Source organism: Ailuropoda melanoleuca, chromosome 1 (genome assembly GCF_002007445.2).
Source record: "Ailuropoda melanoleuca isolate Jingjing chromosome 1, ASM200744v2, whole genome shotgun sequence".
Taxonomy (NCBI): Eukaryota; Metazoa; Chordata; class Mammalia; order Carnivora; family Ursidae; genus Ailuropoda; species Ailuropoda melanoleuca.
The window spans coordinates 199,186,958-199,212,173 of record NC_048218.1 but is presented as its reverse complement, the minus strand read 5'-3'; the positions used below and the strand labels follow the sequence as shown (position 1 = coordinate 199,212,173).

The 25,216-nt window shown below is 45.7% G+C and overlaps 1 protein-coding gene across 1 annotated transcript in view; it reads left to right on the top strand.

The window, feature by feature from the left end:
- Positions 1–677: 677 nt before the first annotated feature.
- DENND2A (DENN domain containing 2A) overlaps positions 678–25,216 on the top strand; it is a 100,425-nt gene continuing 75,886 nt past the window's right edge. The window contains exon 1 of the mRNA XM_034638089.1: positions 678–967. The gene's annotated coding sequence lies outside the window, so the exon portion shown is untranslated. The remainder of the gene's footprint in view (positions 968–25,216) is intronic.

The following is a 25,216-nucleotide window of genomic DNA, read 5'->3' as shown; positions in this document are numbered from 1 at the left end:
ACCCAGCTCAGGGAAGGCCCACAGACGAGGTAATGCTGGGACTGAGCCCTGAAAACCCCTTTACTGGGAGAACAAAGCAGGGAAGTTTGTTCCAGCCTGAGGGAACAGAAAGTGCAAAGTCACTAGAGGGGGGAGGGGAAGGTAAGTGTGGGGAGAATTCACAGTGTGCCCCCAGAGGGAAGGAGGATCTCACTGAAGCTGGAGTGATAGGTTCGGTGTGGTGTCCTAGAAAGACTGCTCTGGTTGTTGGGGGGGGCCTGGAGGATGTGACCAAGGCCACGCAGCACCCCAGCCAGCATTACTGACACACAGACGATTGGCAATGCTGAGGTAGGATGGAAGGATCCAAGAGATAAAGGGGTAGGACCTGGTGATAGGCTCTGGTTCAGGTGAGGTAACTTAGACTGCAACTAAGTGCCCAAAATCTCAGGAGAAAGCAAAGCAAAAGGAATGGATATTTTGAATGGCCTGAGTTTAACAGATTACAACACTTGGACAATGAGTTTGGCTCTCAATTTTCTGGCAGCTTAGAGACAAACAAAACTACACTGGATTGCACAGTTTTGGATTTTGGACAACAGAAAGCCTACAAATTAATCTTCAGAACAAAATTTTTCCTGGAATTAACTCAACAGGGAATTTGTCATGAGGAACTTTGTGTAAAGACTAAAGAGTGACATAGAAAAAAAAAATCTTCATTGTTGGTGTTACAAAAGATGGGAAGATAACATTCCACATGACTATCTTCCTATACCATCTTCCTGTTATGACGTGGGGCTGCATTTCTGTGGGCGGCCGAGTGTCGCTCAGGCTTGTGGGCAGTCGCGGCGCAGGCAGCTAAGGCCAGGGGACTTCTGTGTGGGGGAGCCCATTTTCTCAAGCGGAGGAAGAGGTGACACCAGCTTTGATGACTGTAGAGAGCAGGGGTCGCCAGGTGCCCACCGTGTCGGGAAGGAAGCAAGTCATGGTATGGTCCACGGCCTGGTGGGCTGGGGCTCCGGTCTGGTGAAGGGTCTGCTGGGGCAAGTGTGCGTCTGGAAATCCCGACCAAAGGAAAATGGCGAGTGAGCAGCATTTGAGGATTCCCGTTCAGATGGGCAAATCACTTCCCCCACCTTGGTCCAGGTCCTCAGACCTGATGTTAAGCCTGCTTCTTGGCAGTAGGGAAACGGTGGGACTCAGGAGACCAGAGATTCGCTCCGAGTGCGCCTGTGGCCAGGGAGGGTGGGAATCTTGTTTGCCGCAACACAAGGAATGTCACAGAAGAACAGGGCGTAGGAGCCCAGAGCCTAGAGACGGAGTGCAGCCGGGGAGTTCTACAGAGTCAGTCACCAGTCTCCTGGCTGGGCCCTTCCCTTTGCTTTCTGCAGAAGGGACGGGACCTGCAGAATATATGTCAGTGTATTGCTTCTGTTGCAACCGTTCCTTCCTAATTTTAGATGTCTTAAATTAGCATTGAGTCTCTGTGAGATTATACGCCCCAACCCTCCATCACATTCCTTAACATTTTTTTTTTAAGATTTTTTATTTATTCATTTGACAGAGATAGAGACAGCCAGTGAGAGAGGGAACACAAGCAGGGGGAGTGGGAGAGGAAGAAGCAGGCTCATAGCAGAGGAGCCTGATGTGGGGCTCGATCCAGCAACGCCGGGATCACGCCCCGAGCCGAAGGCAGACGCCCAACCGCTGTGCCACCCAGGCGCCCCCCTTAACATTTTTTTTAAGATTTTATTTTTATTTATTTGACAGAGAGAGAGTGAGAGAGCACAAGTAGGGGGAGCAGCAGAAGAAGAGGGAGAAGCAGGCTCCTTGCCAAGCAGGGAGCCCAATGCGGGGCTCGATCCCAGGACCCCAAGATCATGACCTGAGCCAAAGGCAGTCAGTTAATTGACTGAGCCACGCAGGCACCCCGTTTCTTAACATTTTTAACTCAGGATGCACATTAAATGTCCTGGGGGAGCATTTTTTAAACAACGGATGCCTGCACCCCACCCTAGATGGATTATACAAAAATCTCTGAGAATGGGCTCCGGGCATCAGGATTTTTGAAAGGTCACAGGTGATTTTAAGGTACAGCCAGAGGTCAGAGCGGCTGCTTTAAAAGTCACGTAAAGGGTTCATCATAGCGGGGGACAGAAACCTCAGATTCCAAAAGCAAGGACCCCATAAAATTTAAAATTAGGAAGCCTGTTACTCATTACAAAATCAGATGGCTGATCAGCCTTCCAGATCAGGATTTCAAGTCAGCTTGAACAGATACAGTGACAGAGACATTCATGTGAAGCTTCGTATATATGTGAAGTATTTTTTAAAAACAGAAATTATAGAAAGCATAATCACAAGAAAATAGAAAACATAAGTAAGATCTGTATAATCCAGTTGTATGCAGTGCTGCACTTTAGCCTGAACTTAAAAGCTTTGGCACCTTTTTCTCTTTGCCTGGAACCCACTTAAGTCTACTTTTCTTGAGTGCCGAGCCTCTGAGTTCTGGGTTCTTTCTACTTGCCTCCTGATATTCAAGTGTATTTGTTTTCTGACCCATGTCTTCTGAATTGGAAAAAAGCTAAGAGAATTAGTTTGCAATTGAACATCCGTAAAGGCTCAATCAAAAGGAATGAATCTTGAAGGGTTGAATTCCACATCTCTGACAGGATAATAGGGGAAAATTTTGAGGCTAGATGACTTTCCCAACAACACTCAAATACATCTTGCAGGCATTCATTTCTTTAGCTGTGGGCAAAGTTGACTCAGCTTCCTTTACTCTCTCTGGAGCCCCAGTCCCTTCTTTTTTGCTTCGGAGGGCCCATGGAATGTCTCACAGGTACTCATGAGTGACCAAGGTTAGGTCATGCCCAGTCTCCTGTGTCCAGGCATGGACCCTTCTTCCTCTACAGAGCCAGATGGCCTCCACGGGTACCCCAGGCTCTATTTATTTATTTATTTATTTATTTATTTTTAAAGATTTTATTTATTGGTCAGATGCACAAGCAGGGGGAGTGGCAGGCAGAGGGAGAGACAGGCAAGGAGCCGTATGCAGCACTCAATCCCAGGACCCTGGGATCATGACCTGAGCTGAAGACAGATACATAACCGACTGAGCCACCCAGGCATTGCACCCCAGGCGCTCTTTAACCACCCCCCGCACTGGCTACCCAACAGAAGGATTGACAGGCACACCTGCTCCTTTAATTATAGGAGGCAAGTCAGTGCCTGGAACTGAGGCGAGCGATTACCTCAGTTTTCTACATTTGATGTCCAAAGACAGAATATGTTGAGAAGCCAGAGTCAGACCATCTTTTACCCTTGTGTTGAGATCATTGTCTGATCTGACCAAAAATGAATTCTGTCAACTCTCAGCTTGCCTAGAAGTTAAGCCCTTTTCCATGTGCAGCCCAGAAGGACTTTGTCATTGGCTTCCCTTTGACACATCCATCCTTGGCCTGCAGTTGACTGGAAGAGAGGTGAGCCCCAGATCCCCCTTTTCTAACAGGCTCAACTGCCAAAAACTGTTATCTTTTTCCCCTGGCCTTAGGGAAGGAAGGGGTGAGTCACCTTCGTGGCAAGCTCAGAGAAGAGGTTAGTTTCCTTCAGTAGTGGGGAACCAAGAGGTTCCATGCTCCCCTTCAGAAGGAAATGAGAGCAGGATCAAGCTGGAGAGTGGGGTCAGGACAGGAAGTTGTGACCGTGACCATCCTTCCATGGTACCCAGGGCCGCGTGTCTTATCAGCAGGGCTTGTCAGACCAGCTCAAACACAGTATCAAGTGCATTTCCTTTGGTGGTTTTGTTTTCTTAAAAAGTGTACTTTAAAATTATAAGATTGCTTTTATATACATCCTTGTATATATACATATATCTTTCTGTGTAAACTGTGAAAGTTCTGCTTGTTGGAAAACATTTAAGCAATCCGTAAAAAGTATAAAACAAAAAATGAAAGTTTACCCCACGCTATCTCCCTCCTCGGAGGCAATCACTGTTTGGTATATATCCCAAATCCCTCCTAGACTTTTCTTTCCTTTGCATGCAGTATGTTTGCTTACAGAAATGGGTGCATGCTGCCAGAATTGAACAGTAGTTGGTGAGAATAATTCCATGTGGGACATACAGAGTCCTGTCCTTCCCCCGACCCGCCTAGTGTTCCTCTATGTAGATCGCCTTCATTTGTTGAACACATCACCTATTGATGAGCCCTGGGTTGTTTCTGAGTTTAGCCACTACAGTCTCTGGCCCTTGTTCCAATATTCTGTAAGATGAATTCCTAGAAGTGTAATTGCTAGATTAAAATAGATTTCAAAGCCAAATGCATATTGAATATTTTTGGGCCCAGTGATGGACATTTCAAAATGAGATTCCGATACTCAGTCTTAAAAAAAAAAATTGTAAAATACATTCCCTCTCTCTCCCTTAACCCAAGGTTCCCACCCCAGCTCCCCACTGAATTTACTGTGAGTTTCTATTTAAGTTAATCTGAAAATTAAAATTCAGTGTGGTATATTCACATAAAGGGAATCTACTATTTTGAGTTTTATTAAATTAAAATAGGCAACATATTAAAATTAGAATTTCTAAGAAGTTTTTTATGTTTTATGGGTTGTTATCCAACAAACTGACTTAATTTTGTCTCTGGCTGCTGGTTTCGTGTTCCTATGACCTTGATCCCACGTAACCACCATTCCACATACTGTGTAGGCGGAAACGTGGGATGGGTGGAGTGGGTTACACACAAGAGTCAACCCAGTGCAATAATCCATAGTGCCTCCCCTTTCTCCCTCATACTTCCTCACTTCACAGAAAGGAAGATGTCATAAGGTTGCATTTGACTTAGCCCCAAGCTCTCTGCAAATCCACTGTGGGTCATGGATAGGGCAACCATATATACAAACTGGGACACTTTGAAAGTAAAAAGGGAGCCTTTTTTTCCCCCAAGGATTTTATTTACTTATTTGATGGAGAGAGCACAAGCAGGGGGAGCCTATGCAGAGGTAGAGGGAGAAGCAGGCTCCCCACCGAGTAGGGAGCCCGATATGGGGCTCGATCCCAGGACCTTGGGATCATGACCTGAGCCGAAGGCAGACACCCAACCCACTGAGCCACCCAGGCACCCCAAAAAGGGAGCCCTTAAGATAAGTTGTTGATTGGTCTACAACACACCTACCCTGGGACTGTCCTTGGAAACTGCATCTTGTCACCACCCTGGGAAAGGGTGAGAGTTGGCTGTGTCAGTTCCTTCTCCCTGCTGGTGCCGGGGCATTGACGTAGAGACATGAGTTTGTACCATCCCTCTGCCCACCCCCCAGCCTTTTTAGCCCCCCTAGAGCAGGGGAAGGAGGAGAGGTCAGGTGCTACATGTGAACTTCTCACTGAAAGAGTCAGAGGAGGGGCGCCTGGGAGTCTCAGTCGGTTGGGCTTAAAACCACTTAATACTCTTGAGTTGCAGGAGAGAGTGGTTTGGATTAGGAATGAAGTGTGTGGTCATCCAACCTCAAGTAAAACTCCCCAGCATCTTGTGGCCACTGTCATCCTTTCCATCTGGTCCATGTCATCGTCTGTGTTGGTGACAGTCAACAAATATGCACAAGCTCCCAGGACATCAAAGAGGGACCAGTGCTCTCTGTTTACCCTCCAGATGAACCGATGCATCTAATGGGGTGGAAAATGTCAGAGAAGAGTGAGCTTCTTGGTGCCTCCCCAAACCATGAGACTTGGAGGTCCCAGCACTGCCAAGAGGGAGCCAAAAAGGGCTCTCCTTTCCCCTGAACACAGGTCAGCCAAGATCCCTAGCCTGGGGCAGAGAGAAGAGAGCTGGGCAAAGGGTCAAAGAGGCAGCTTCTGATCCCCACGGTTCCAGGTTCAGGCTGCCAGCTGCCTGGAGGAAAAGAGGAGGAGGATGCTTTCAGGATGGGGAGACGGAGCAGCTGGAAAAGCCCCTGAGGCAGGTCCACCGGCTCCTCCCCAAGGCCCTGAAATCTGGCTTCCTTCCATAACCAGCTGCTGAGACCTTATCCTCAGTTACTAATGATGCACCCAGTGGCCATCTCACCGTTCTTTAGTTCCCTAATGTATGTGACCCCTCCCCCACCCCAACCCAGGTCCAGGTCAATGTCGAACCACTGTGCACTGGTACTTCAGTCCACTTGTCACAGTGCTGACTGCTTCTGAACTGCTGAGCTCCCAGTGTCCCACATTCCCCGGAACCCCAACCTCCCCAGATACAGCCATTACAGGGTTAACAGTGAGGCCATTCTGAGGGGCTGGTGGCCCAGCCACACCTTTGGTAAGTACTCTGAACATTGCCTCCTCACCTGAGAGGCCATACTCTTTTGCTTACGCTCATCATCTTTAGAAAAGGAGATCTCCACTGATTCATTTTCTTTTTCTTACTGGACAAGCATTTATGCCTCGCTCGTCTCCTCAGCCTCACTCATAGTAGACCAAGTGTGGGCTAGAAGCCGTAGAGCAATAAAAAGAAGCCCCAGGCCCGTGCTCCACCCTCAGACTGCAGCGGCTAGTTAGAAGGCCCAGATCAAGAAACAAAAAGAAACTGAGGCAAGCCGAGTAATGAGGGCCATGGAAGAGCACTCAGAGCCAGTGTCCTCACTCTTTTGTTTGTCAGCACTTGGCCCTTTGGGAGCTCATTTTTGTGTGCAAGGGTTCCTGGGCTCCCTCCCAGGTTTACCCCTCCAGGGGGCTTCCTTCCCCAGACCCCCTAGATCTTTACCTCTGACTGCCTACTCCACAAGGTTCCTTTTGAAAATGCCATTGTAACCCTATCGTGTCCAAAAGACTGCATATCTTCCTTATGTATCCTCTTCGTTTTCCCAGGGTAGCCTGTCTTAACTCCTCCTCCTTCCTTTCAGGACATGCCCAAGTGTAAGCCACCAACCCACTTCATCGTCTCCTGGCTCCCATCACACATCCAAGGGCTTCTGTCCCCCCAGGCCGGGCGTCCCAGGCAGGAGTGCACCTTCTCCTTCTTGCTCTTGCCTCGCCTGGAGCGCGTTCTCATTCCTCAGCTATTGGAACCCAATCTGGCCACAAGGGCCACCAGATCCGACCTCTTCTTTGAGGTGGTCTGTGACTCCTCTGACTTTCGTTGCATCCCCCTAGTTTATATTTGTTTCATAACCTTCACCACTGTCGTTCAAATTTAGTCCTTGAACCAATCTCCTGTCGTGACTTCTGTGGAATGTGTGTCAGGCGTTCCCTGGACTGCTCCTGTCTTTTTGTCTTGAACAACTGCAATCCTGTATTGCCATTCGGTTGATTGGGTTCGTACCTGTTATCCCTAGCTCTGAGAGGCAGGGACCAGCCCATGTACTGGTATTTCCCAAAGGCGCCCCATGCAGACTACTTACTCAGCTCTTTTGATTAATCTTATTGACTAAATTCAAATTCATCCATGTTGGCCCAAATGAGCTAAACAAAATCATAGGGGAAAGACCATTTCCCATATCTCAAAACCTAGCTAAATAAAAGTGAACACGTTCCCAGGCATTGCACAACTTCCAAGTACCGAACACCAGGCAGAGATAGTAAACAAACAGGAACAGAGCCTCATAGTTCAAGGAGCCTGGAAATGGAGGGGGAGGGGAGGGGAGTCAGGATGAGCCCTGCTGTCCTGATCAGGGCGGGCTCCTCCTACTTCCACATCCAGCACTGAAGCTGAGCATTAGCACGTCCAGGTTCCTACTGAAAAGGAAAGGGGGTCAGCTCCCCTTCCAATTTCAAAGCCAACTTGTGCAGATTACACGGTAATAGCAATTCCGTTTGAGAGTGGTTTATAGCTTTGCCGCACTTGCAGACAACTGAGGCCCGATCAGCAGCCCTGCAGAGGAGCTGAGGCGGTGGTAGTATTATTAATACAAGCTCCCGTATTATTACTCCTATTTTATTATTTGGCAGAGTTAAGCTCACTTTATTACAGAAGACATGTGTGGAGCACTTTTTTTAGGACATGTGCTGTGCTGAATGCTTTACAGGTGAATGCTCATTGAATCCATGCTGCCTTCTTTCAAAGGAGGTGCTTCAATGAGCCCAGTTTTGCAGAGGAGAGAGCTAAGTCTTTGAAAAGTAACTTGCCCAAGGTCCCCCACTCAAGTGGCAGAGCTGGAGTTTGAACCTGGGTCTTTTTGCAAACTCTTTGCTTTTAACCCCATCGATCAAGGCCTTTCCCGGAACGGGGAGCCATGGCAGAGCAGCCTGGGCCCCCTTCTCCCTCTCTGGTCTCTGGAGCCACGGTGCCGGCCCCGGGAAAGGGGATGTGAGATGACGTCTTCCTCTAAGATTGCTGCCTTTTGTCCAAATGTGCTGGCCGGGAGCCAAGCTGGAAAGTCTCTGCTCATGGAAAGAGAACAGAAGCCAGCAAAAGAGGGTGGGAAAGGGTTTGAGGGGGAGGAAAGGAAGAGGAGGGCAGGAATTACAGAGGGAGAGAGGAGGCGGGAAAGTGAGGAGTTTGGGGCAGCACAGCTGGAGCCAGAGGTAGGGGTCAGGAGGCAAACAGAACATGGCCTTCAGGTGCATCCCTTGTGTGGTGTGAGCATCCAGCCCTGGGAGGCACAGGCCCTGGGGCTCTCCAGGTGCTTGGGGGCCAGAACAGATCTGATGGGGGGGGGCGCTACCTCCACTCCTCCTGTGAGCTCAGATTAAAAGGAATGCCAGGAGAGCATTCAGAAGGAAAACAAGTCACAATGGCAGCTTGAGGGCTGCCTCTGGCAGTGGAAGGGATGGCCAGGCATTGCCTTGGGGTGCTGTGATGTTTGTGGTGGGCAGAGAAGGGATGGAGGGGAAGTAGGAGAAGGGATGGGTGCTGGGTACTTGGAATAGAATCCAATCATAACAATGTACCATGTAGCTCCTCTGTACCCAGGAGGGGAAGCCCTGTACCCTGTCCTCAAAGCATTTATTTGGGTGCTAGGCACTGGACTCTTGAATCTGACAACCTGGACTCATTCTGCGTCCATGTGGCCTTGGGAAAAGTTATTCCCTCCAGACCTCAGTTTCCGCATCTGTAAAGGGGAGGCAGTCCATCTGTAAAGGGGAGGCAGTCGTAGGGTTGGTGTGAGGATTCAATGCAAAAGTCCATGTAAGAATCTTGCCTAGAGAATAATAAATACTCAATAAATGTTAGCCATTCATTCATTATTGTAGTTTGAAGTGGCAAACATAAATATGTGGAACCTTGAGTAAAACGTATTTATTTATTTTTATTTTTTAAAGATTTTATTTATTTGAGAGAGAGTGAGCACAAGCAGGGGGAGCGGCAAGCAGAGGTAGAGGGAGAAGCAGCCGCAGCCCCCCCGCCCCAGCAGGGAGCCCGATGTGGGGCTCTGGAGCTCAATCCCAGGACCCTGGGATCATGACCTGAGCCGAAGGCAGATGCTTAACCGGCTGAGCCACCCAGGCACCCCATTTATTTATTTATTTTTTAAGAGTTTATTTATTTATTTCAAAAGAGAGAGAGTGCAAGCCTGAGATCACGACCTGAGCCCAAATCAAGAGTCAGATGCTCAACTGGCTGAGCCACCCGGGCACCCCGAGTAAAACGTATTTCAGTAACAGTTGAAGCCAGCCATAGAAGAGATAACACAAGCTTATGCACATTTTGTTAGATTATCAAGTGTAGATAAGTTAATAATGGCTCTAGAAATTCAGAAGAGTGGGGAAGAACTTTAGTTTGGAGGGTGGTCAAAGTAAGTTTTATGGAAAAGTTAGGATTTAAACTAGATTTTGAGGGGTAGGTGGGAATATAGCAGCAAGAAAAAAGGAGGATGACAACTGAGGGAAAGATTATGAACGGAAGTATTGAGCTGGGAAAATTCTAACTCCAAGTATTTGCCAGTAGGGCATTCTACTGCCCACGATATACACTTGGGCAAGGTATTTCCTTTATATACATTTAAGCTGCAAAAAAGCTGATCTCCGGGATGCTGCCTCCAATGGAGAGGCATCTGGATGGGACCTCCCATAGCCGCCCTCTTGGTCTGTGTCTTGGCGTTTTTTTGGTGGGTCTCTCCTCTCTGTGTTTCACTGCCGTTCTTTCCCTGTTTCTTTGGTTTTCAGTCTTTGTCTTTCTGATTCTGTCTCTACTTTTCTCTGTCTTACCCTCATTCTCCAGTTCATTTCCTTTAACCTGCTAACACTAAGTCTCTTTTCCTCCCTGGTATAAGGCAGGGAAGCTCTGAACACTATATTTATTCATTAATTTTTTTTGTAAAAGAAAAAGAAGCATTCCCTGGGAGCCAGTGGCCAATATTACCTGGCATCTGTGGGGCAAATGTTTTTGTCTTTTGTTGCTTTTTAAAACTCCCTCCACAACCTAATAACAAAGGACATTTCTCACTTCTAAAACAAAAACAAAAACCCACCAAAACCCCAGCTGTCCGAAAAGAGAAGACCAAGAAGAGAAGAGAACCACCTTCATCAAGAACACCTAATAGACCCAGCTTCCCCTGGGACAGCTTTCCATTGACATGTGAGTCATCTGCGGAAGGGAAAAGAGTATGGAGCGGGTGAATGAGCTCTAGAGGGGGCGACAGGACCCCTGGGTCCTGCTGCTGCCTCTGCCACCACTCAGCCAGGTGACCAAAGCTAGGTGAGCCCCCAGACTCTTGGGCCACAGTGTCTTTGTTTCTAGCCCAACTTCCTCCTGATCCATCTGCTTTCTGTGTTCAGATTTAGGACCTTCTCCATGCCAGGGGCTTTCTGGGTTCATTATGTGTCTCTCCCACCCTCCCTTTTCTCTTTGAATTTCCTCACTAGACTGGGGCCTCTAAAAGCACTGTCATTTACAGGCTGGGTTCCCAGTACTGACTGGGTCACGAGGGGAGAATTGCTGAGGCCAGGAGGAGGATGTGGAAGGCTGGGTCAGCCAGTGCAGGCGTCATTCCCAACAGGGTCCTGGGAGAAGGGGCTCAGCATTTCCTGAAGGGAAATGACTCCCATAAATAGACAGAGGGATGGGAAAAGGACTCTGTCCATCCCTTCCCTCCTGTCAACTCAGCTCTTCCTTCTGGTGTCCAGACTATGCAAAACTCTCAGAAATATTTTTCATTCAAACGTGTCCCTGCCAGTGTTTGTGTGTGTGGGAGAGATGTGATATCTGCTTTCTTGTATATATATTGTAGATCTAAAATAAGAACTGAAAGAGGCATGCATGCCTTTTATTTGTTCATTTACCCACAGTAACCTTTCATTAGTCCATTCCAACATAAAGCTAGAGTTTTTTCAGTGGGGTTTTTATTGGGAAGGAAGGGAGGAGAATGTTCACCTTCTGATACCCTGTCTTATTTAAGGGTTCATCCAAGGGTTCAGCAGCTCTCCGGTAGTAGTGCTTATAATAACGCTCTTAAGGTGCTTGGAAAGTTTAGGTCTCATGAGAGCTTTACTAAGAGGTTTTCAGCACCTCCAGCGTCATGAAGAGTCAGGGAGAGAAGGGGACTTCTTGACAGCTGCTCTTCCGCCCCTCAGTCGTGTCCCGGGGATGATCACATCGCACCCACTGTCCTGTGCCAGGCTGGGGCAAATCCAAGGGGATTCAGTTTCCTTAGAAGCTGAAGCTTGCTCAGGTTCAGCGATGTAGATGCAGATTCATATTTAAAACTCACACATGCAGGGCCGCCTCGGTGGCTCGGTCGGTTAAACGTCTGCGGAGGGCTCAGGTAGTGATCTCGGGGTCCTGGGATGGTGCCCCTGGTCAGGCTCTCTGCGCAGCTGCGAGTCTGCTTTTCACTCTCCCTCTGTGTCCTCTCGCTCTCTCAAATAAATAAATAAAATTTTTAAAAAAAACCAAACACCTCACACATACAGTAGCTTTACGTTTTCACGTTGGGAAAGTAGTTGAACTTAACAGATGAACACAGATTTAACGCGTTGAGGGGATTCTTTTGGTTGCTTAAACAAAGGTATGAAGATGTCTCGTGAAACCCATGGGCAGGACGGCAGCCTAGCCTCAAGAGGGGACTGGATTCGGGGGGTGCCAAGCCATTTCCGCACTGGCATCATTCTCCCCCACAGCCCAGGTGCCTCGGCTCCTTACTCTACAAGCAAGGAAATGGCTCCTTCGCACCCTCGGGTTTCCGTGTTCCAGCCACGCACTTCGGCGCAACTCTCCAGGACTGGAATCTGATTGGCCCGACTTGGGTCAGGCCTCCTCTAGAGCCAATCAGCTGTGGGTGGGGGGGTGGGATCGTCATTCAAACATGGCTGCCATTTGGAAGAGGGATAGTACAGTTTGTGGAAAAAGGGATCCATTTGTGATGTAGGCGAGCTCCGCATAGCGTCTGCCCTATCTACTACCTGTGTTATGCTTCTTTGACCATTTTCTCTTCATTTGTTTTACCACTGTATTCATAAGTATCCTAGTTTCTTGGATTCTTTCGCTAAGTACTTTGGTAGAGATACTGCTTGTGAAGGAAGTAATGGCATTCTGGAGCAAGGGCTTTGGGGCCAGACGGATCTCTTTTAAAGTCTCAGTGATACTGTTAGGACTTCCTATTGTGTATTTGGTACATGGTGCTAGATGCTTGGATTGATCTTTCTTTCCTTCCTCTGCCCACCCCCCTGCCTTTCTTTTTCTTTTTTTTTCCTTTTCTTTTTTTTTTTTTTGGTAATAGCTTTATTGAGGTATAAATTCACTCACCATAAAAATCCATCCATTTAAAGCATACAGTTTAACAGTTTTTAGTATATTCTCAGAGTTGCGCAACCACCACAACAGTGGCTAAGAACATTTTCATCACAGGGAAGGAGAAACCCATACGTACCCTTTAGCCGTCATTCCCCAGCTCCCTCTCCTTCCCCTCAGCCCTAAGCAACCACTTACCTACTTTCTGTCCCTATAGCTTTCCCTGTTCTAGACATTTCAGATAAATGGACTCATACAACGTATGGGCTTTTGTGACTGGCTTCTGTGCATTTAGCGTAATGTTTTCAAGGTTCAAGTTGTAGCACGTATCAGTACTTGGTTGCTTTTATGGCTGAAGAATATTCCATGGTATGAGTATGCCACATTTTGGTTATCTCTTCATCAGTTGATGGCATTTGGATTACTTCCACTTTATGGCCATTATGAATAATGCTGCTATGAATGTTAGTGTAGAAGAACTTATGTGGACATATGTTTTCATTTGTCTTGGGTGATGCATTATTTCTAGAATTATGTGTGTAAAGTGCTTAAATCATTTGCCTGACAGATCACAGGATGTAACAGTGCTAATTTCTTTACCCTGATCTTCCCAGAGGTTATGAATGAAAGCTATTTCCTGCTTGCTGCCCTTAGAAGAAACTCAGGCTCCCCTAAAGAGCCTGACCCCTGTGGGTCAGACTCTGAAGTTACTGTCCCCTGGGGTCTTGGCATCACCGATTAGCAGATTCTTGCCTCAGGTTGTGAGAGGTGTCAATCCAGGCTGGTTCTCGTTGAAGGTACTGAGAGAGCAGATCAGGAGGTTTGAGGGCCAAAATATAGAATTTGGAGCAGAGAGTTACAAATTCCCTGTTCTCTCGCTCTCTCTCTTTTATTTTCTTAAAGATTTTATTTATTTTAGAGAGAGTGAGAAAGAGCAAGCATGGTGGGAGGGGCAGAGGGAGAGGAGAATCTGTAGCAGGCTGTGCACTGAGCAGGGAGCCTGACGTAGGGCTCAAGGCAGGGCTCAATCCCAGGACCCTGACATTATGACCCGAGCTGAAACCAAGAGTCAGACAGGTAACCGACTGTGCCACCCAGGTGTCCCCCGCCCCCCTTCTGTCTCTTAAACAGTTGTGATTCTGGGCAAGTCTCTAAACCTTGATCTTCTCACCTTCAAAATGAGGGTAACAAAAACACACCTGGAAATTGCTGGGAGGGACGGGGGGTCATGTATGTTACGATGTGTGTATAGTATGGAAATCAGGTGCTGCACAAATGTATTATAAGCTCTAGGGCTGCCCTAGAAAAAGAAATCAGACTTTTGAAAACTCCACTGAAATCACAGCAGGTCCTGAGGGCAGTTGGAGCCTTTTGGGAGTTGTGGTAGGCACTGGTCAGATCCTTCAGGTTCTCCTGTTAGCCTCGCAAGGCTGCAGTCCCCCTGTGAAACTAGTTCTTGCCTGCAGCTGGTTTTCTGGCTCTGAGATAGACGTGGGTTATCCTCAGTTCACCAGAACTGCAGGCGCATCAGATTTTCTTTTTTTTTAAATAGGCTCTCTGCCCAGTGTGGGGCTTGAACTCACTACCCTGAGACCATATGCTCTACAGACTGAGCCAGCCAGTCACCCCAGGCACATCAGATTTGCTATGTGATTTTACTTGAACATCTTTGCGCTATTTGGTTATTCCAGCATCCTTTTTAAAAGCCACCTTTTGGGGTACCTGGGTGGCTCATTCAGTTAAGCGTCTGCCTTTGGCTCAGGTCACGATCCCAGGGTCCTGGGATGGAGCCCCACATCGGACTCCCTGCTCAGCGGGAAGCCTGCTTCTCCCTCTCCTCCCCACTTGTGCTCTCTCTAGCTATCTCTGTCACTATCTCTGTCTCTCTCTCTCTCAAAAAAATCTTAAAAAAAAAAAAGTCCACTTTTGTCCTAGTCATTTAAGATGCCGCCTTTATCATATATAAAGTTAAATGTGTAGCTGGGTCTAGGCTTTCTCTTTTGTTCCACGAGTCTATTTATCTATTCTTGTGGTAGTACCATGCTGTTTTCATTATAGAGGCTTTATAGTATGTTTTACTATATGGTGGTGGCCCCCAAACCCCACCCCCCCACACCTTCTTTTGTATTTTTCAGTGTTTTCCTCAACTCTTCTTCCATGTCTGGTATTCTGGTTTTAAAGTTTTCAGTGTCCTCCTGGAAGGTCCTGGTGGAGGGTTGGGGTGGGTTGGGGGTTGAGTTGTCTTTTGGACCTGCCTGTGCTTACTTACTTCAGTAAACTGGTTTTGTAAGATTCTGTTTTCTTTCGGATTCATGAGCACTTAAGACTTCTAGTACCTGGATAGAATTTATTTTCCCTAAGCCTCCAAAACAGCATTTTAAAGCAGTCTTCCATTGAGAAAATGTTAAAACTTGGTAAATTTGTATAAAGGGTTTAGAAGAGTTTTCTGTAACATTCTGGCAACTGTACTGCAAACCTGAAATCATTCCAAATAAAAAAACATGTAAGGCCATTATGCTTATGGTAATATCTTGGTAAAAGCTTTCAGAAAATCTACTCAAATTGTGTTCACAGATTCTGCCTTGTTCACATGTTGATTGACCCCTGAAAGGCATCCAGCCACTCAGTTCAGTGTAATCTCCTTACGGAACTGGTGTTGCTTTTCACTCAGTGGTTTATTCTTCTTTAAGTGTTTAGTTGTCCTGAGATTATACAAACATTTATGCCTTTCACCCTTATACCCCAAAGGAAATTTAGCCCATCCTTCAAGCCCAGATCCACAAAGGATCTTGCTTTCACTGTTTTGCTTATCATGTTGTGTTTTGCATTGGAGGCACTCATGTGCTCGTCCCGCCCCCCCAGCTTTATTGAGATATAATTGACATAACATTATGTAAGTTTAAAGTATACAACATGATGATATGATATACGCATATATTGTGAAGGTTAGTTAACACATCTATCACCTCACACAGTTAACTTGTGTGTGTAAGTAGTGAGAACATTTAAGATCTACTCCCTTAGCAGCTTTCAAGTGTATAATACAGTATTGTCATGTGCATCTTCTTTCCTGTACAAGAATGAAAACTCTCAGAGGGCAAATCAGTGTCTTTATTTTATGTTTCTCCCAGTCTTCACTCTGTTCCCTTTGCAAAGTACATACAACTGTTAGTTGGAAGAATGAATTATATGATTATTTTCCTGTTAGCCGTAGATTTCCATGTAATCTTTCTTTGGCCCTGGTGAAACATCTGTACTGGGAAATGGGAGGCTGGAATACAGGTCCTGGTGTCAGCTAAGGGAAAGGAGGTCATGAGAATACAGTGTCACTTACCCTTCCATTTAGGAGATTGCTGTGTCCTAGCAAAGCAAAGTGGTGGACTGAGGGGTTCAGGTGAGCCAACGCCCTGCAGGCACGGATGTGGCTGCTAGGCAACCAAGGGCCTGCTGGGGGCGCCCTGGGGCAGACCCAGACACCCACAGAAACGGCAGGGTTTACATTTTCCCCATGATTTATAATGTTAATAATAGTGCATGTTTATTATAGAAAATTTGGAAATGTGGCTTTTTTGTTGTTGAAATATAGATAAGTAGAGAGAACAGAAAAAATCATCCCAAGTTTCTTACCCAGAGACAACTGCTGTTCATCATTTGTTGTATTTACTTCCAATCATTTTCTTACACAGTTTTGAGTAGGAGTAGAGTCCTTCTCCTCTTTTTTTTTTTAACATTGTTTTATTCATGTTTGACAGAAGTTTTTGGATCTTGATTCCAGCACTTTTTCATTTAATAATAGTCTTTTTTTTTCCAGCTTGACTTTTTTTTTTTTAAGATTTTATTTATTTATTAGACAGAGAGAGAGAGAGCCAGCGACAGAGGGAACACAAGCAGGGGGAGTGGGAGAGGAAGAAGCAGGCTCCCAGCAGAGGAGCCTGATGTGGGACTCGATTCCAACGCTGGGATCATACCCTGAGCCGAAGGCAGACGCTTAACGACTGAGCCACCCAGATGCCCCTCATCTTGACTTTTTAATTTATTTTTTTAAATAAGAGTTTTATTGAGTTATATTTCATATACAGTACAGTTCACCCATTTAAAAGGTACAGTTTAATGGTTTTTAGCATGTTTACAGAGTTGTGCAACCATCACTACAATTAATTTTAGGACATTTTTATCATCTCGGAAGGAAACCCCATGCCCATTAACAATCACTCCCATTTTTCTTGCCCTACCCACTGTTGGCCTAGGCAACCACTAATCTCCTATCTGTCCTTACAGAATTGTAGTCTCCTTAAACACAGGTTTTTGGTTTTGTTTTGTTTTATTTTGTTTTTTTAATTTTATTTATTTATTCGACAGAGATAGAGACAGCCAGCGAGAGAGGGAACACAAGCAGGGGGAGTGGGAGAGGAAGAAGCAGGCTCATAGTGGTGGAGCCTGATGTGGGGCTCGATCCCAGAATGCCGGGATCACGCCCTGAGCTGAAGGCAGACACCTAACTGCTGTGCCACCCAGGCGCCCCTGGTTTTTTTTTTTTTTTAAGATTTACTTTTATTTCTTTTAGAGCGTGAGTGTGAGCTGCGTGAGCAGGGGGAAGGGACAGGGAGAAGCAGACTTCCCGCTGAGCTGGGAGGTGGACATGGAGCTCAATCCCAGAATCCTGAGATCATGACCTGAGCAGAAACCAAGAATCAGAGGCTTAACCCACTGAGCCACCTAGGCACCCCAACACAATTTTTTAAAAGATTTTTTAGGGGTGCCCAGGTGGCTCTGTCAGTTAACTGTCTGCCTTCGGCTCAGGTCATGAACCCAGGGTCCTCGGACATTTAAGTTATTTTTAAGTTTGCAATCTTATAAGTAATACATATAAACATTTACACATATATTTCTCCATATTTAGGATTATTTCTTAAAATAGATTCCCCAAATACAGAAATATATAATCATAGACCATAAAAAAAGGAGACCTACAAAAGAACATTCAAGCTCCCTCCCAGCTCACTTCATTAGCAAGTGTTGATGAAATTTGGCATGGCGCAAAAGAAGTATAAAACAATTGCTGATTTTGAAGAGCTGAACAAGTTAGACACTAAAAATAATGAGCTAGGATCTATTTCTACTCTAGATTAGGTAATACAATATGAGTCCATGGTGCTATTGTATAAGAAGCACCAGACTTAGGGACGCCTGGGTGGCTTAGGCGGTTAAACGTTTGCTGTGGGCTCAAGTCATGATCTGGGGGTCCTGGGTTGGAAACTCATATCGGGCTCCCTGCTCAGCGGGAGTCTGCTTCTCCTTCTCCCTCTCTGCCTGCCACTCCCCCTGCTTGTGCAAGTGCACTCTTTCTTTCTGTCTCTCAAATAAATAAATAAAATCTTAAAAAAAAAAAAAAAAAACGGGAGGGGGGCACCTGAGTGGCACAGTCATTAAGCGTCTGCCTTCGGCTCAGGGCGTGATCCCAGCGTTCTGGGATCGAGCCCCACATCAGGCTCCTCCGCTGGGAGCCTGCTTCTTCCTCTCCCACTCCCCTTGCTTGTGTTCCCTCTATCGCTGGCTGTCTCTCTCTGTCAAATTAATAAATAAAATCTTAAAAGAAAAAAAAAAAAGCACCACCAGACTTGGGTTCAAAACCTAGACTCATTTCTGGCTCTGTCCACTTACAGGGTTGTTGTATGAACTTGAACTACTGACCTAACCTAACTGAGCCTCCACTTCCTCATCAGAAAAATAGTATGCTCATTGGCATTGACTTCCGTAGAGGTTAAAAGTAAGAAGTGGTTTCTGGCTAGCCCAGAACAGAGAGAAAGAAGAGCAAGTTTAAATATTTGGGGTTGAAAGAAGTTAGAACCTGAGTCCTCTGGGTTTGGTGACCAATAATAAGGGGGGAAAAAAAAACCAAAGGAAGTATACTATTTTACCTTTTTTTAAATGAAGATAATACCACTGCAATGCAGGTTTACTTATTTTTTTTTAAATTAGGCCCTACACCCAACATGGGCTTGAACTCAGAACCCCCAGATCAAGAGTCACATGCTCCACCAACTGAGCCAGCTGGAGTCCCTGTATTTTTTACTTAAAAGAAAATATATTTACCAGAATTGAGATTCTTAAGCCATATTTTGGCAGTGTGAGCATATTTCATAACTTTTATAACTCATACTCTGATGATTTGTGGCAAACTCATAGTAACTTTTTCCAGAGAGGTGACACCAGTAGTTACAAGCATTCATTCAGGAGGGCTGACAGCACTAAAACCTTACACACACTGTAGCTTAGAGCTCATGGGCAAGATGGCTACCTAATTATGCTTTTTCTCTTTTTACCCTCTACAAAATGGACAACCTAAAGGCAGCATATGGAAGTATTTCTGCATTGCACATGAGTGACGGAAAAAGCACGTTTTGCAAATATTGTCAAGTGAAAATGTGTTTCCATTCTACGAAGGTGGCCAAATACATCTCTGTACATAAGAATGTTCTGCAGGTGTGAAACCTGGGTTTCTGAAATGGAGAAGGATAAAAAGCTTCAGCTGCCTCTGGCCTCAGGAGCATCACAAAGTGTGGTCCAGCCTGCAACGTCAGGCTGCTCTAGCCACAGATTCCCAGTGGCTTCATTTATCAGACAAACTGACAGGTGTAGGTCAGGAAAATACTGACCAAGTTGTTAAAAGAAAATATTATTGTCTAGTAACTGAGTTTTCATACCCACAGAAAGCCTTAAAAAATACTCAGATTATACTTTGGGTCCTAACCCTCCTTTAGAATGAAAAGGAGCCTTAGTATTGAAAATTGTGTAGGGACGTGGCACTTGGAGCCTTTACCCCTGGGTTCAAGGGCCAGGAGCAACTCACTGCGTGCTGATAACTCCTCCGTCTGATTTTAGAGGTGCTCTGAAATAGGAGCAAACAGACACACTTGAGCAAAAGACTGCCTACCAAAGCAGAGGGCAGGGGAGTGTGTTTCTGTTGCCGACTGAGGACGCAAGTGGCAGGAAAATAGACATGGTTTATTGGCTTTTAGACTGTAGCAGGAATTCCCTAGGGAGCTTAGAAATGTGTATTCCTGGGGCCCTCTGGGAGTCTGATTCACTGAGTCTGGGGTGGGGCCAGGACTCCTCCCATTCAGCAGTCCTTCCTGCTTTTTCTTTTTTTGTTGTTTTATGACAGCTTTATTGAGATACAATTCACATACCATAAAATTCACCCTTTTTATTTTTTTATTTTTATTTTTTTAAAGATTTTATTAATTTATTTGACACAGAGCACAAGTAGGAGGAGCAGCAGGCAGAGGGAGAGGGAGAAGCAGGCTCCCCATTGAGCAGTGAGCCTGATGGGGCGGGGGGCTCCATCCTAGGACCCTGGGATCATGACCTGAGCTGAAGGCAACCACTTAACCGACTGAGCCACCCAAGTGCCCCAAAATTCACCCTTTCTAAAGTGTAGGATCACGTGGTCTTTGGCATATTCACCAGTACAACCATCACCACTACCTAATTTAGAACATTTTCATCATTCCCCCCCAAAAAAACCCGTACCTGTTAGTGGTCACTCACCACCCACCCCTTCCCCAGTCCTGGCATCCACTAATCTGCTTTTTTAAAATTTATTTTTTATTTATTTTTAAAGGTTTTATTTATCTATTTGAGAGAGAGAGAGAGAGAGCGCGCGCATGCGCAGGATCACAAGCAGGGGGAGGCAGAGGAAGAAGCCGACTTCCCACCGAGCAGGGAAACCAACGTGGGGCTCGGTCCCAGGACGATCATGACCTGAACCAAAGGCAGACACTTAACTGACTGAGCCACCCAACTAGTCTGCTTTCTGTCTCTATTGTGTTGCCTGTCCTGGACATTTCATATAAGTGAAATCATATAACGTGGGTGGTCTTTTGTCACTGGTTTTTTTTTTTTTTTCATTTAGCATTGTGTTTTCAAGGTTCATCCATGTCATAACATGTGTGAGCCCTTCATCCCTTTTTATTGCCATTGTAGACCACATGTTGTTTATCCAGTCAACTGTTGACGGATATGGTAACTGTAAGAAAATGGGATGTGTTTATTCGTTCATTAGACCCTTCCTGAACACTCTTATTTGATGCGGGAATCTCTGGGCTCAAAAGCAGAACTCCTAGAAATAGGAAGACTTTGGTGGTTGGTTGTTAGCAGAAAAATCATTATGTTAGCACCGCCACAGTCTTTGCCCGGTGTGGCGCGCTGAGGACTTGGTTTCTGGTCGTGGTGTGTGGTGTTTTTGTGCAGGCATGGTTTAAGCATTTGGTTCAAGAGTGCAGGCTGCGGGGCGCCTGGGTGGCACAGCGGTTAAGCGTCTGCCTTCGGCTCAGGGCGTGATCCCGGCGTTACGGGTTCGAGCCCCACATCAGGCTCCTCTGCTGTGAGCCTGCTTCTTCCTCTCCCACTCCCCCTGCTTGTGTTCCCTCTCTCGCTGGCTGTCTCTCTCTCTGTCAAATAAAAAAAAAAAAACTTTAAAAAAAAAAAAAAAAAAAAAAAAAAGAGTGCAGGCTGCGATTCTGCCAAAATGGCCCCCAGGGTGTTGTTCTGAGGCAGCGCGTAGCCTTTGGCTTCTCTTGTTCCTCACCTGCTTCAGTCTTCTGTCTTCCAAATGTGAAGAAATTGGTTTGCTTTTGAAAATACTCCAAAATCAAGAAAATAAAGCTATTATGTAAAATACTAGAGCAATCCATTTAGGTTGTTTTTTTTTTTTTTTAACTGTTTTGCTTGAAGAAGACGAGAACGAACCCTCCAGAGGCTCAGAGTGAGCCTCACCGAGCAGCTCAACACAGCCAGAGCTGCATGGTGTGACGGAGCCATTTTTCTTTCTTCTCAATATAGTTTCTGAAAACAAACACCTTCCACAAATGCTTGCTGTGAAAAAGAATGCTCAGTTGAGAAAAAGAACTATTTTTGTTCTTCAGTAATTGTTGTGGTTCCTTCTCAAATTTGTGTTTGCTGTTTAGAAGCTGATAAAATAAGTTACTAGAATCATTAAAACTGCACAACTTAGAGCTCTATTTGCAACATAAGGAACAACCACTTAAAATTTAATTGTATTAGTGTACAGTTATTTGTGATGTAAATTGTATTTTTTTTTCATTCAGTATATCAAGTATGACCATTTTATGAATCAAATGAATATAATGTATATTTACCTATATTCCAGAATTAACATACTAACCTTAGAGCAGTAAAGGGCATTGGAAAATTATAGCTGTGTGTGTTTTATCCTTCACTCCTTCTCCTTCCCCTGCCCAAATTTCTTATTTTTGTTTTTACTGAAGATGCATATAATGTATTTTTAATTGAAATATACTCACATAAAATTTACCACTTAGAGGTGTACAATTTAGTGACTTGGAGTTATTCACTATATAGTGATAGTTGTACAGCTGTCTCCACTATCTAATTCCAGAACATTTCTATCATCCCCAAAAGAAACCCTTACTTATTGGCAGTCAATCCCAGTTCCCCTTCCCTCTATGGACTTGCCTACTCTGGACATTTCCTATAACAGGAATCATACAAAAATGGCTTTTTGTGTCCAGCTTTTTCACCTGCTGTGTTTTCAAGACTCATCCATATTGTGGCATGTAACAGTACTTCACTCCTTTTATGGCTAAATAATATTCCATTGTGTATATCTATCACATTTTGTTTATCAGTTGATCGACATTTCCAGATTTCACTTTTTTTAAATTTTTATTTTATTTTATTTTATTTTTTTTAAGATTTTTATTTATTTGATAGAGACAGACAGCCAGCGAGAGAGGGAACACAAGCAGGGGGAGTGGGAGAGGAAGAAGCAGGCTCATAGCAGAGGAGCCTGATGTGGGGCTCGATCCCAGAACGCCGGGATCACGCCCTGAGCCGAACGCAGTTGCTTAGCCGCTGTGCCACCCAGGTGCCCCTTCACTTTTTTTTAAAATCACTGTTTTTGTTGTAAGATTCGGGGAAAATCAGTCCCCCCCCCCATGGCTTATACATGTCCAGCTTGTTTTTCTAGCAATTTGTAAAACAGTAATATCTGAACTTCTTTTTATAGGTGACTTTGATAGCAAAATTTCTGTAGATCATGTATCACCTCCCTGTTGTACATTAAAACCCTACCAGAGTTAATAGGAAGATGTTATTAATGTTGGTGAGAGCTCAGTAGTACCCTATATAATTTGTAATATGATAAATGGATAATTAGTTAATGCCCAGAATAAAACATGAGCAATGCTCTTTTATAAATAGGAACATTCTGAGAGGCCAGGCCTCAGACCACCAGTAGCTGTGTCACTGGGACACAGTAGCAGTGGAGACTACACTGGCTTCACCAGGCTGGTTCCCCAAATGGCAGTGGAGGAAACAGAGCAGGCAGGCAGGCATGGGCAGGATTCTGAAGGAGCTGCTTCCCCCCTCCTTTCCCTGCTGGCTCCTCTCTAGGCGCTGCAGGCGGCACCCTCCAGCTCTCCTGTAAGAACTGTGCTGGGGAGAAGATCTGATATGGTCACTTCCTCCTTCTTACTGCGGGGAAAACACTTTATATCTGTTTTAAAATCTTGACGCTATTGTGGGGAGATACTGGTTTTTTAATTAATGACTTCGCCTTTTAGTACTCCAATGCCCTTAAAAAAAGAAAAATGGTGTTTTCAGAGATCAGGCTGGACTTTAAGCCTTAGTGGGTAAACGTAAAGGAATTATAAGACAACACAGGTTTTTGATCTGGTAATGTCAAGATGGAGCAATTTCTGTGGGCCTTTGAGATGGACCAGAAGCATCTCACCAAAACATATATTCACGTACCTATCATCTAGCTTCAGAATTTGTATGACATTTTAAATTGAATTAAAATTATTAGTACTAATTAAGCCCATCTGGTGAATGGGAAGTTCTATTTTTATGGAAAGCAGTTGAGAAGGAAAATGTGTTTTTATTAGTCATGCATTCATTTTACCTCCTGGAAACCAGTCTGGATCACAAGGCCAAATTGCCCAGGAAGAAATAAAGAATGTCGGGTTGTGTAAAAATCACCCGAGGTCTTTGAATAACCATATTTAAATGCAGCTTCCAGGCCATTGCCCAGATGGTGGGTTTCGGTACGTTGGAATAGTGCCCAGGAGTCTACCTGCCTGACGAGGTCCCCCAGCGGACTCGAACACGTTCCCGGTGGGCCACACTTGGGGAAATAGCTCCATCTTGCAATCCCAGACCTGTGATGTGATAGCGAAGTTATGGGAATGTAAGTGACAAAGTACTTCCAATCAGCAAATTAAGCTGGGCTTGTCACCTAATTACTGACTCTTGAACAACAGAGGTGAAAAGGGAAGGGTCATAGTTTTGTGGGGGCAGCATTTTCTGTTCCTCTGTGAACTCAGAAATGCCAGCGGGCTGATTGCTGAGTGTTGGGGGGCATTCTTTGCATTCTCAGTTCCAGGCCCTGAAGCCCACTTGAACTGGCTTCTCAGAATATGGCATCGGCTATTTCTCTAGAGACCTGGTTTTAGTCCTTGAAGTTATTAGTGCCCGATGGGAATCGAGTTCACTGCAGTACCATATTGTTTAAGTGCTTCGTGTGACCTTCAACCTCAGACCCCATACACGGTTCTCTGTGCAGGAGACACACAGCTTTTGTCCTTTTTGGAAAAGCTCTGGCTTTCTGGGAAGTATAGGGAAATTGTTCTCTTTTGGGGAAAGCCAGATGCCAGGGCTGATAGTGACCCAAGCGCAGCCCTGGGTGTTCTCTCTGAGGGTAGACGCCACGTCTCACTCATCCTTGAGGCCGCAGTGCATCCTGCACAAACCTGGCATCTGGTCGTGGTGGCAGGGAAAGGGGTACACCTGCTTGAAAGAGGAGGTGGGTGGAGAGAGTTGCTGCCCATGCAGAACGAGGCTGCATCCCTGTGGTTGGCTGTGTGGATGTGGAGTGCAGGCCTGAGGGCGGCGGCAGGGGGGAGCGGCCACTCTCCTTGACATCCAGCGGGGCCCTCTGCCAGATGCAGACAGAAGGGCAGTGTCTTTCAGTCCAGCCAAATGGAGAGGCTCCAGAAGCTTTTTTTTTTTTTTTAACTTTTTATTATTGAAGCATAGCTGACCAGAAGCTTTGTGGAGCATTATGAGAGAGGCAATGAGTTCCTTCCTGTTCTGAAAGGCCCTGCAGGGCTCTCTTCCATAACGGGAGGGGAGAGCCCTGGGCCTGACTTCTTTAAAGAGCTGGGTTTGCTTTCACCACTGCCATACCCCAAAATGTAGGGTGCCACATGACTGGATAAGGGGCAGCTGAGCTCCATGGGCAGGCCTGAGCTCTGCCCCTCTCCCGAAACTCACACCTTCTTGGACCAGCCTATTCCCCTCCTGTCTTTTCAGCTCACTGCTCCCAACCCCCTTCTCCTTAATTTGTTACCCAGAGCCCACTCTCCTTTTCTTTTCCTCTTCCTGCTTCTGGCCTCCCTTTCCTTGTTCCCAGGAGTTAATGCATGTCTTGAAGTCCAGCCCTTTGATTTCTTGCAGAAAGGGGATGCCTTGGCCAGGAATTTGCATAGCTACCCTGTCACCTGGCAGGGAAACTCTCCTGAATAGAGGGGATGGGAATCTTAGAACTTGAG